The sequence below is a fragment of the Strongylocentrotus purpuratus genome, unplaced genomic scaffold, assembly GCF_000002235.5.
Source record: "Strongylocentrotus purpuratus isolate Spur 01 unplaced genomic scaffold, Spur_5.0 spur5_scaffold_20, whole genome shotgun sequence".
Lineage (NCBI taxonomy): Eukaryota > Metazoa > Echinodermata > Echinoidea > Camarodonta > Strongylocentrotidae > Strongylocentrotus > Strongylocentrotus purpuratus.
In genome coordinates this window covers 49126786-49138713 of record NW_022145606.1, presented here as the reverse complement: position 1 = coordinate 49138713, position 11928 = coordinate 49126786, and the positions used below count along the sequence as shown (strand labels likewise).

The 11928-nt window shown below is 39.4% G+C and overlaps 1 long non-coding RNA gene across 1 annotated transcript; it reads left to right on the top strand.

Moving 5' to 3' along the window:
• Positions 1–4533: 4533 nt before the first annotated feature.
• Positions 4534–6497, top strand: LOC115927518. Its single transcript, XR_004065697.1, has 2 exons — positions 4534–4710; positions 5794–6497. It is a non-coding gene; the product is annotated as an uncharacterized LOC115927518 (long non-coding RNA).
• Positions 6498–11928: the final 5431 nt, after the last annotated feature.

Here is an 11928-nt window from a genome sequence, read left to right as displayed (position 1 = left end):
CAAATCAGGAAAATATATATGTATGTCTAGTAGATACAGATGCACATCACAATGCATATTAGTCCTTTAGGGAATTTAATCACCTAAATAAAAGAAATAGAAATAGATTTCTTTCCTACCTTGTCTCGTAGAAACACCTGTTGAGTACAGATACTTGGAACATATATTATATCACAAGTAGTAGTTCAAATATTGCACAGCACCCGTAGAAAGAATATGTAAGACCATGTACAAAGTAATGACGCTTCTTCGCGAATTAAGTAAAGAAGAAGAAACTTATAATCTCTATAAAGTAATAAGGCCTCAGAACCAAGTAGAGAAACAAGCGAAGAAATAGGACAAGAATTAAGATGAAGCTCAATTAGCTTTGCTGTTGATCGATCGACTCTCTAGAATAGGTGTGCTCTATATGAACAGCTCAGGAGAAGTGATAAAAATAGGTGTGGCAAATAAAGCAAGCAAGTGTAATGTCCCTGTACAGTATAAGCTATACCAGTACATTAGGTGGTTGCACATCCCAACCCATAGGGTATGGAATGTGCTTGCCAGAGTAAGTATTTGTGGCACTCTAGTAATGCAACAGGTGTCACTAAAGAAATGAGTGACAATGGAATAAAAGGCTAGACTTCAAGCCACACAATAAAGACAAGACAATAATATTTACAAATGCAAAGTTCTCCAAAGGACAAGTCACTACAGTAGCTCCCCTCTAGATTTGTTGTCGAATGAAAAGTAGCAACAAATCGATGAGGAAATATAGACCTACATGCATGTTGACTTGAAAATACGAAAATATGGTAATACTGTTGAAACACAGTAAGTTGAATATGCTTCACCCGACTTCGAAAAAATCCACGAACCTCACTGGCCATCTAACTTGACGACCAGACCTGGTCTTTCGAATCTCAGGAGTGTTCTGCTTCAGTGCAGGATCCAATGCTAACGGTGCAGGATCCAGTGCTAACGGTGCAGGATCCAGTGCTAACGGAGCAGGATCCAGTGCTAACGGAGCAGGATCCAGTGCTAACGGAGCAGGATCTAGTGCTAAGTCTGCGGAGTTGGATTGCCGAGGGACTTGGATAGGTGGATCTTGACCCTTCTTAGATTGAGCAGGAAGATCTTGCTCCATGAAAGCTGGTTTAAGTCTCTCAACACTGACAGTTTCACGTTTACCATTGTAATCGATAGTAAAAAACTTGTCAGAGCGTTGAAGGACTCGAAAAGGCCCCCTGTAAGGAGGTTGAAGGGGCCCCTTGACTGCATCAACCCTCAAAAAGACGTGGGATGAGGAATGCAACTCCGGGTGTACCTGTGTAGGGGTAGCTCGTTGTTTGCGAGTAGGGGTGGGATGTAATTCACGCATCAGTCTCTTCAGTCTGTGGGCGTAATTAGCTGGATCGCCAGCAGAGTCAGTCTGTGAAGGAGACACAAATTGGGCCGGTAGCATGACCGTAGTACCAAAAACGAGTTCTGCTGCGGAACATCCCAGATCAGACTTGATAGCTGTACGTATACCCAGCAATACCAAGGGAAGGACCTCAGTCCAACGGACTGTGTTATGCGCCTTGAGAGAGGCTTTGAGTTGCCTGTGAAAACGCTCAACAAGCCCATTGGCTGCTGGATGGTATGCTGTTGTGCGAATGCGTTTAGTGCCAAGAAGATTAGTGAGAGCAAGGAAGAGTGCTGACTCAAATTGTCTACCCCTGTCTGTAGTAAGAGTAGTTGGAGCACCAAACACCGCTACCCATCTGGCCACAAAAGTACGTGCTACAGTATCCGCAGTGATATCTGGGATAGGTATAGCTTCTGGCCATCTGGTGTAACGATCCACACAAGTAAGAAGGTACGTGTTACCCTTTGAAGTAGGAAGTGGGCCTACAAGATCGATGTGCACATGAGAGAAACGCGCATCAGGTGAGGTAAAAGTGCCAAGTGGAACTTTTGTGTGTTTATGCACCTTGCATCTCTGGCATTCAAGACATGTTCTGGCCCATTTCCTGATATCATGATTAATACCAGGCCAAACGAAACGTTCCGTGATGAGCTTTTGAGTGGCCCTGATCCCAGGATGGGATAGTCCGTGGAGGGCGTCAAAAATAGCTCGTCTGTGTTTGACTGGAACAAGGGGTCTAGCAACACCTGTCGAAACATCACATAGCAAGGTAGTAAGAGAACCAGGAAGCGATATAGACTTGAGCTGAAGCGAGGAGTCCTGTACCTCACTATCATCCTCTTGATCTTTCGCAATGGCTGCAAAATCTATGACCGAGGATGAATCAACTCTGTCGATACACAGACGGGAGAGAGCGTCTCCTGCTGTGTTCTCCCTTCCTGCTATGTGGTGTATCTCAGATGTGTATTGGGATATGAAATCAAGCTGGCGGATTTCACGAGGTGAGTGTCGGTCAGGCTTTGAATTCAAAGCATGGGTGAGAGGTTTGTGATCCGTGTAGATGGTAAATGTGCGACCTTCAAGTAGATGTCGAAAATGCTTTACAACGAGGTAGGCTGCTAACAGTTCCCGACCGAAAGTGCTGTACTTAGTCTCGGCAGGCTGTAGTCTCTTAGAAAAGAAAGCCAACGGTTGCCAAATACCATCTACCAGCTGTTGGATAGTTCCCCCAACTCCCACATCAGATGCATCAACCAACAGGCATAGAGGAACATCAATTCTAGGATGAACTAAAACTGCAGCGTTAGCTAACTGATCTTTAGCCTGATTGAAAGCAGAAAGTTCTTGTTCACCTAGGGTGATTGGTTGGTTCTTCTTCAATCTATTTTTCAACAGATCCGTGAGAGGCTGGAGTACTTCTGCACACCGCGGAATGAACCGTCTGTAGAAATTGATCAGCCCGAGGAACTCTCGTAGCTTGGTAAGTGATGTAGGTATCGGAAAATCACGGATGATCTTCACCTTGTCACTAAGTGGCTGTATTCCTTCCGAGTCAACTTTATGCCCTAGAAAGGACAGTAAAGGTACTCCGAACTGACACTTAGCGGGGTTGAGAATGATTCCATACTCTTGCAGGCGGTCAAAGAGTAAACGGAGATGTGTCTCGTGTTCGTCTTTGGTAGTACTAGCTACAAGAATATCGTCTAGATAAACATAGACGAAAGGAAGACCGCGAGTGACATCATCCATCAATCTTTGGAATGTCTGAGCTGCATTGCGAAGGCCAAACGGCATCCTAACAAACTCGAATAATCCAAAAGGGGTGGTTATAGCTGTCTTGTGGATATCGCTAGGCTCGACTGGGATCTGATGATATGCCCTGATGAGATCAATCTTGGAAAAGATTGTCTTGCCACTAAGTGACGCAGAGAAATCTTGCAAATGAGGAATAGGGTATCTATCAGGAATAGTACGAGCATTAAGCATGCGATAATCTCCACAAGGTCGCCAGTCCCCTGGTGTCTTCTTCGGAACCATGTGCAAGGGACTTGACCAGTTGCTATCAGATTGTGTAAGCCTCATTGTCCGCTGTGTAAAAACTTCGCTTACGCACATATAATAGAGGTCGATGTGTAGGTTTGTAAAAGCTATTTTTTATTGGATTCAAATTGGCCCTACTTTCTCGACAGCCAATCAAATTATGTGTTACATCAGACGGTAGGGGATTACATATCCTCTGTTTTTGCGCCCGAGATGGCCCAATAACAAGTCGCAGTTACGAGCATTATCTCGTTGAAGTAGGCCTACACAACCCCAGTGAAAAAGCCGAATTTTCCTGTGACCTCCATAGAGAAATCACAAATTGAATCATTGTTGTCCATTATTGAAGACGAAAAGGCCCTATTTTCCAGTCTACTAATCAGTTCGAAATTGGTATCAGTGGAAAGAACAGTATTTGAATATGTGATTTCCACCCGAGATGGTGTGAATTCAAAGTTTGTTTTCCTTGTAGGAGCATTTCTTTGCATACTTAGCGCATTTTCAAAGACGATTTCACGTGTTGTAGACCGCGGAGCGAGACCGCGTGAGCAGATGCCCGAAATTTATTCTTTTTTGGTTATTCTTCTTTTGTTTAAATCATTTAATAAGATTTTCAACATATCTAAATAGAATTTGTTTAATTTCGTTAAGAATTGACCTTCAAACGTTTGGGTTCATTTGCATGGCTGTAATTGGCGAATACAAATTATTGAAGGGTCAACTTCATTTGACAATGATCGGATAATGGAGGGAAAAACTATCCAAATTCAATAAATACAGCATAGTTACTAGTGAGGCACTACATACACAGTAATCATCGATTGAGACACCTCTTGTATTATAGAGAGTTGTTGTTTCCATTGTCTAACCGAATAATCTTCAGAGTTGAGCAGTTATGCGGATAGATCCAGATTTTGTTTTCCGTAATTAGTAGTGACTTGCTGTATCGACAAGTTTCGACGTTGAGGTGGTTGTCTCTGAAATGTAAGCACTATGTAGAGAGTGTACTAATGATCAAATGAACCAAGTCTGATGTAGTCAAATTTATCTTGATTAATATCATAGATATATATACTACTAACACTAGAGGGCGTACTCGCTCAAATTGCTGTTCCGAGCCGGAGCGTTGGCCGCCATTACTAAGGAGGGCAGAAAAACGAACGACCCAACAAGATACTGTGCACAACATACGTGAACAATTTGAAGAAGCCAGTTTCGCGCGTTGCATTTGGTTGTTCGAACCGAAGAAAGAAAGGGAACTGCATAATATTTGACAAGTAAGTTCTTCTTAATGTTATGTTGATTAAATAAGGAGATTTTAGAGCTAAAAATTTAGTTTATGCGGGTATTGTCTCATGACAAGCCACTGCAGTGCAGCGCAGCTAACGTTCCTGCAGTGCTCAGCTCAGCGGAGCGCGCCAGTCCACGCCCGCCGGGCTGGCGCAGGGATGGGTCAAGGTTCTGGGGACGGTGATGGGAAAATTCTGCTGCGCTGGAGTAGCAACTCCAAGAGTCAGAGAGTCCAACTCGGAGCTTGATTCTATTAACGAAAAGTTTAGAATATATAATTAACTTTATCTTATCTAATTTCAAGATAAAAATCAAATGTCAACTTCTTTATATTTTAACTATAGATCTAGATCTAGACTCTAGATCTAGATCTAAATACTCTAATTTCTAAAGCCCGAAAGGCAAAGCTAGGCTAGCCTGCCATATTTCACACCACAGGAGTTATCCAACTAGGCTAGGCTAGCCTAAAAAGCCCACCGCACACTACACTATTTCTATCAAATTTGCTTATGACTTGCTGACATCATTATTAAATACTGCTTCGCGATTGGCTGGAAGCTGCTTTCAGTTTCAGTCTTTAAGGTAAAGACCAGTATTGGAAACGCCCCAATTTCAAAAAAATGAAATGGAAGCTCTTATTACCAATCATGTGAAAGAATATGTTTTGAATATTACATGATGATAACAATTTTGACGGGAAACCGCCTACTAGTTGATATATTTGGTAAATTAGTGTACCGTATCTCTTGCCTGTTGAGAGATACAAATGCACGTGTCGCGCACGTGTGTGTAGTCCCATATACATCTTTCTGTGTATAGTGCTTGTAACTTTACGAAGAATGGGCCAAATTTCTTATCATTTTGATGATTCCAGAACCTTGCAGTACATCTATGCTAGATGATCAACCTTTTCTGATCGATTTCACAACGTTGCTTTCACAATGCAATCGCATGACCATAACTGGTCTTTAGCTTTAAAAATCATATGAAATAGCATGAATAGTAGAACAATTGTCATGTTATGAGAAAAAAACTCATTATTGTTTCCATTTGCTTTTATTGTAATGCAGAAATACACCCAAGGGAGGAAAAGGATGTTACACACCACCCCGTCCTAGTGCTGTGCCTACTGTCTTCCCTGGACATCCTTCCTGTAAACAGACCCATGGCTCAAGACTCCCAGCAAAACCATGTACAACATCCAAAAGTGTTCCCGTGCCTCCAAAGAAACCCTATGACATTACAAAAGAACATGACTATTCTTTTCTGTCTGAGTTGATCAGAAACTGAAGATAACCAGACAGCAACTGCAGGATGCCAATAAACAGCTTCAAGTGGTGAAACAGAAGGTAAACAGGAGAGATGGAAAAACCAGGACTCTCTTGCAGGACGTCCACGAAATTACACAAATTATTTGCACTCTACATGTGCTTTGATTCTGCAGGTTTAGATAACCTGAGATAAACATGTAGACCTTTTTTATAACATTGTCTGGATTGCTCTCAACCAAGTCATTTGCATCATTAACGATGAAAAGCAAGAAATTCACATCAAGTGAGCCACGTTTTCGATACGGTGAACGAGGAGAATTCACAGATGTGTGGCAATTGAAAAGCTTTGTGTAATGCACAGTTGCACACCTTATACACACCCATAGATCTTTTTTGTACATAGGTTTGACTTTTGGCCCAAAATGGAAAACTGCTTTTGAAGAGATTTGATAACAGAACAATTATATGGAATAATGTCACTAGATGTAAACACATAAGATTGTGCACTATTTTGCTATCTAGTATATCTACTGTGTAAATTTGAGGGTAATCAGTTTCAAAACTATTATTTTTCCCTGATGAATAATGATGTCAAACTCAAAAGACCTTGTTACTATGAGGTTTCACTGAATGGTGTATTGCAGTATCCTGAGATGTAAGTGACTTCAATTATAGTTCTTCATAGCAATACAGGTAACTTGGAATATATATGTTCAATTACTATTTCTGGTTTGCATTTATTTTTTTTATTATTCGATGAAATGTCTTTGTAATAAGTAAATTTGGGGCTAAAATCTGAGATGTTGTTTTTGCAATGTCTATCCTTTCAATTGTGATGTATTATAGCAGTATATATGTCCAATAAAGTGTCAAAACTTAAATGTCTATGCTGTAGAATATTCAACACACGTGTGGTAATAAAAGGTTCATTTATTCATTTTTTTTTTCAAATCAAATTATCATAAGTATATTCTCTAAAAACTGGTTGATGAAGAAAATAAAAAAATATACTGTATCAAGGAGAATATTATTTATGGAGAAAAAAAGTGGTATGAATAAATAATTATTACATCAATGATCAGCTGTTTTTAAAGAATATTAATTTCTAGTGAACTGTAAAGAATTGAATTATTCTTTCAGACATATAGAGATTTTCTAGAGAATAGGTGAAGGACAGAAGGTGTGAATTTGATATAAAATGAGTGAGAGAAGAAGAAAAATAATGTATGGATGAATAATTGAATGAATGATTGGCTCTCTTAATAACTGAATTAGAAAGACATTGGCCCTATAGCATACAACTTTGTTTAATATCATGACATAGATATCAAATACAAGTCCCAAATGCTTGATTCTGATTGTTTGAAAGCCAAGTAATATTTAATGTCATTATATCACAGTTTTATATTGACAAAGAGGAAGAAAAATTGAAGATATACTGAAATATAAATAGCTTTTTGTGTCCCTTTTACCTCACCATAACACCCGTAATTAATCTTGACCTGCACCAGATACCATGACTGAGGCATGTGTAGGGTTCATGCATTATGCAAAATACCACAATTATAACGTTTCATACTCGAAAACTGAAAAATCAACCACAAATATGAAGCTTCATATTGCATATCAGTAGCAAAGTTTCGAAGGAACATCCGGGTATTTCTCGAAGTTTTGCCCTCCTTAGTAATGGCGGACCGAGCTCCATGCGCGCACAGAGCTTTGAACGGGCGCGTATGACGAGTCCGCTCTCTAGCCTTATTAAGTATATATCTCTATGATTAATATGGACATTGAGGTATCCCATAATAATAACTGTTCCTTTTTCGTTCCAAATTTATTTCTTTTATTTCGAGGTTTCCCAATATCTCTATATTTATTCCAGTTCTCAATGTGTGTGATGAATTAACAGTTTTAAATGTATATATTAGGCATTTCTGAAGCCGAAAATGTATGACTGACCTTTAGCCACATAATATTCACTGCAGCAGGGGCGTAAATCCCGGGGGAGATGGCCTGTACAATCATCCCCCCCCCCCGCTGATATTACAACAAAAAAAAAAGAGAAATAAAAGGAAGAAGAAGAAGAAGGAAAAAATGTGATTGTTTCAATTTCAGCATAATGCATTAGAAATGAGTTCTTTTTTTATGTATGTATAACTGTATAGCCTACACGTATACAGTATGTCACTATCATTAAGAATAGTTGCGCGACGTGCGCAAACAAGCACTTCATAAACTTCAGAATAATAAGAATCCCACTATATACATAAAATGCATTAGGCCGTGCCCCGGCCGGCCACGCAGTCTTCTGCATATTGCACCGCATACATGCTCCGCTCTCTCGCGCTAGCAAAGCAGAACATTTTTCCCGCCAGCGCGATCTAGGGGAGACAGGGGGACAATAGGTAACCGTGACGCAGGGGCGTAAATCCCGGGGGGGGGGGATGGGGGTCGGGGATGCACCCCCCCCCCCCGCCCCTGGCTCGAAGGAGGGCGGAATGGCCTGTACAAATATCCCCCCTGAGATTACAACAAAAAAGAGAAAAAAAAGGAAGAAGAAGAAGGAAAAAAAAAAGAGGGATTGTTTCAATTTCAGCTTAATGCATGCGAAATGTGTTATTTTTTTTGTATGTATGTATAACTGTAAAGCCTACACGTATACAATATGTCACGATCATTAAGAGTAGTTGCGCGACGTGCGCGAACAAGCACTTCATAAACTTCAGAATAGTTTTTCGTTATTTTGAAAGGTATTATTATTATAGCCCAGACGTAAAGTGCGCCAGCACGCGAGCGCTTAAAAAGTGCAATCATGTACAGTAGATGCCCGACACCCGCCCACCCCCTCCCCATTAGGTGTTATTTAGGGTACGCGTATGCTCGTTCCCTCCCTGTGAGAGCACCCCCCCCCCCCCCACCCTATCTCAGGACTGCCAACATTTCTGAATCCCCTTTCGCCGGCTTTTCCCTGGCTTTTCCTGCCTTGGAGACCCACCCCTCCCCCCCCGAATCCGGGACAGTGCTAAATGTACCACACCCCCCCCCCCAAAAAAAAAAAAAAAAATAAAAAAAAAAAAAAAAAATAAATAAATAAATAAATAAATAAATAAATAAATAAATAAATTTAAAAAAAAAAAAAAAAAAAAAAAAAAAAAAAAAATAAATAAATAAAACCAAAAAAAAATCAGGTGAGCTCTAGTCGATCGAGGGCGACTGGGGGCCAATGTTTTTACTTTTTGTAGTAGAATGGTTTTTATTAGACAACTTCAAAATGGTAGCCCGAAAGCTAAATTACATTGCAAGTTTTACATGTATTAAAAAGCATTTCATTTTAAAATGAAATTATCCTGAATGAGCTTTCAAAGCTAGCAGGAATTTCAGGAATTTGATCCCGGGATTTGATCAATTTTTCTATGAAATTCAACATATTTTATGACCACCTTTTTACATTTCTCAGGATTCCAAAGAGAGAGAGAAATAACCCACCCCCTTTTTAAAGAAACTAAGAGTCTCGTTTTTCGGTGACCCGGGTTCAAAATCAAGTCGATGCGCTAGTGCTAGTTTCTCCCCAAATATAGGAACATCCAGTTTACATTGTCTTGTTCCGTTCAGTCTTTCAACAAGTCAATTTATATTCCATGAGCTTATGGATATTTGCTTAGATAATTTGGGTCGGGTAGGGTATGGTGCCAGGATTTCCATTGTCTATTCAAATAATGTTGGAAACATGTACTTGCCCTCCCCCCCCCCCCTACACCACTAATTAACAACACTGTATAGCTTACTCCAGACAGTAATTACTACATTATTAAAACAAAATAATTAAATGAAGAAAAGAACAAGGATGATAAAGTAAACAGTACGTATAGCTATGTAATGAAGAAACAAATGGTGATTATTTGGGGCAGAATTTAGATCAATCTCTTTTTTGAAAACCAATAACTCCAGCTGAAGTCAGAAGTCAAGTTTTGATAATTAATACCAAAAGGCTTGAAGTCACGATAACATTCCAGTGCATTTTTTTTTTTAAAGATAGTGCTCCCTATACTTCATATTTACTGGCCAATATTATTATTATTATTACTTATACCGCGCTTTTCCCATAAGGCCCAAAGCGCTTACAGTGAATGAAAATAAAAATTACATAAATACAAAAACTACAAATTGCAAAAAAGGCCTTTCTGAAGGTAAGAACTGATGGAGACTGCCTGATTCTAAGTGGTAAATCATTCCAACATTGTGAAGCAGATACAGTAAATGTTCTATCACCGGCTAATGTGCGGGTAACTGAATATGTGAGACGGAGAGGATCACTGGCTGACCTCAATGCCCTGGCAGGTGTATAAAAATCAAACAGGTATGTAAATTTTGTGCAGCTTGATTATTGAATATTTTGAATACAAACAAGAGTAATTTAAAAATTATTCTTTGTTTCAATGAAAGCCAGTGTAATGATCTCAAGAGTGGCTGAGATGGATGGTCCCTAAAAACCTGAAATATCAATCGGGCTGCCAAATTTTGTAACCGTTGCACACGAATCAATTTAGTTGAGGGAATGGTAGAGAGAAGCCCATTACAATAATAAATACGGGATAGAACTAAAGAACGCACAGCGTTATGACAGGCAGACTGGTCAATAAACCTTCTGATTCTAGCAATATTCCTTAAATAAAACGTAGCCATACTACAGATGTGGGAAATATGGTGAGACATCGACATGCAAGAATCAAATACAACGCCAAGGTTTCTTATTGTTTTTGAAGGGCTAATGAGTGTGCCACCAACATCCAACTGAACATTTGGAAGACTGCGCAGATTGTGACCTGAAGCAGCAACAAAAAATTCAGTCTTTGAATCATTTAATTTTAACTTATTTACTACCCTCCATTGGCTTATATCTGAAATACAAATTTGAAGTTTGATAAGTGCGCTATCAAGAGCTCCTGGAGTCTTAGGATTAAAGGAAACATATAACTGTATGTCATCAGCATAGAGATGATAATTAATACTATGATGTCGGACGATATCTCCAATAGGACGAGTATAAATTGAGTATCCTATGGGTCCTACTATTGAACCCTGGGGGAGTCCAAATTCTATGGTTGTGAGGTTTGAAAATTTGCCGGCTATGTCAACTTGGGAAGACCATCCAGAGAGGTATGACTGAAACCAGGACAAAACTGTTGACCTAACACCTGTTCTTTTGAATAAACGGGATATAAATATTTGATGATCGATCGTATCGAATGCGGCTGATAGATCTAACAGTGCCATTAGAACTACCTGGTTTGAATCAAGAGCAAACATTATGTCGTTTTTTACTTTAATTAGAGCTGACTCGGTACTGTGACATGACCTATAAGCAGATTGAAAAGAATCAGAAAGATAGTTAGATTCAATGTGATGAACTAATTGTGTACATGCTGCTTTCTCGATGAGTTTACCTAAATAATTATGTTAAGTTTGACACTGGTCTATAATTTCTAAGGTCATTTTGGTTCAAGCCTGGTTTCTTCAAAAGTGGTCTAATTATTGCTGAGTGTGCTCCGTTGGGGAAAGTACCTGTGGAAAGAGATTGATTGACTATGTTTGTAAGCAATGGTAATAAATTATCAGAGTTCTCTTTCAGTAGCCATGTTGGGATGGGATCAAGTCGACAGGATTAAGTAGCAGATGACATGATGATTCTGGACAAATCTGATTGTGTAAGCAACTGAAAATTTTCAAAAAGAGGAATTTTTTCATTTAGAGTGTCACTATTATCAACAGGTACATTTCAAGTATCTATTTCATATCTTATCTTTCTTATCTTACCGACAAAAAATGAAGAAAACTGATTAGCCAATCTGGATGCAGAATCACACAAGGGGAGTTGGCTTGACTTCTTATTTCATTTCATTTCATTTCTTTATTGAGTCCATATAGGATAATTGT